Below are 434 nucleotides of genomic sequence, written 5' to 3'. Positions count from 1 at the left end.
TTAGTAGAGACGGGGTTTCACCATGTTGACCAGGATGGTCTCGATCTCTTGACCTCGTGATCCACCCGCCTCGGCCTCCCAAAGTGCTGGGATTACAGGCGTGAGCCACCGAGCCCGGCCCATGATTTGTTTTTAACAAAATGAGGACTGGAGAGAGAGAGAAATTATGTTTAAAAACTCATACATTTATTATTAAATTCTAGACTCATTAGTTGTTTTTAAGTTCTTGCCTGCATTTTAGACTCGCCCTGCTTATATTCCTGTGAACTAACCAGCAATCCCTGCCTGCAGCTCAGAAGAAACAAAAGGGACGAGTGATGTAAAAATCTGGATCAATATTCTGGTTCTGAGCAATTAACCTGCAAGTCCTGCCAGGTAATGGGAATAAACAGAATGGCCATCACCCGGAATGTAAGACCAAGGGAGTTAACTAA

Source organism: Cebus imitator, unplaced genomic scaffold (genome assembly GCF_001604975.1).
Source record: "Cebus imitator isolate Cc_AM_T3 unplaced genomic scaffold, Cebus_imitator-1.0 Scaffold77, whole genome shotgun sequence".
Taxonomy (NCBI): Eukaryota; Metazoa; Chordata; class Mammalia; order Primates; family Cebidae; genus Cebus; species Cebus imitator.
The sequence above is the reverse complement of the archived record's forward strand: the minus strand, read 5'-3'. Positions refer to the sequence as shown.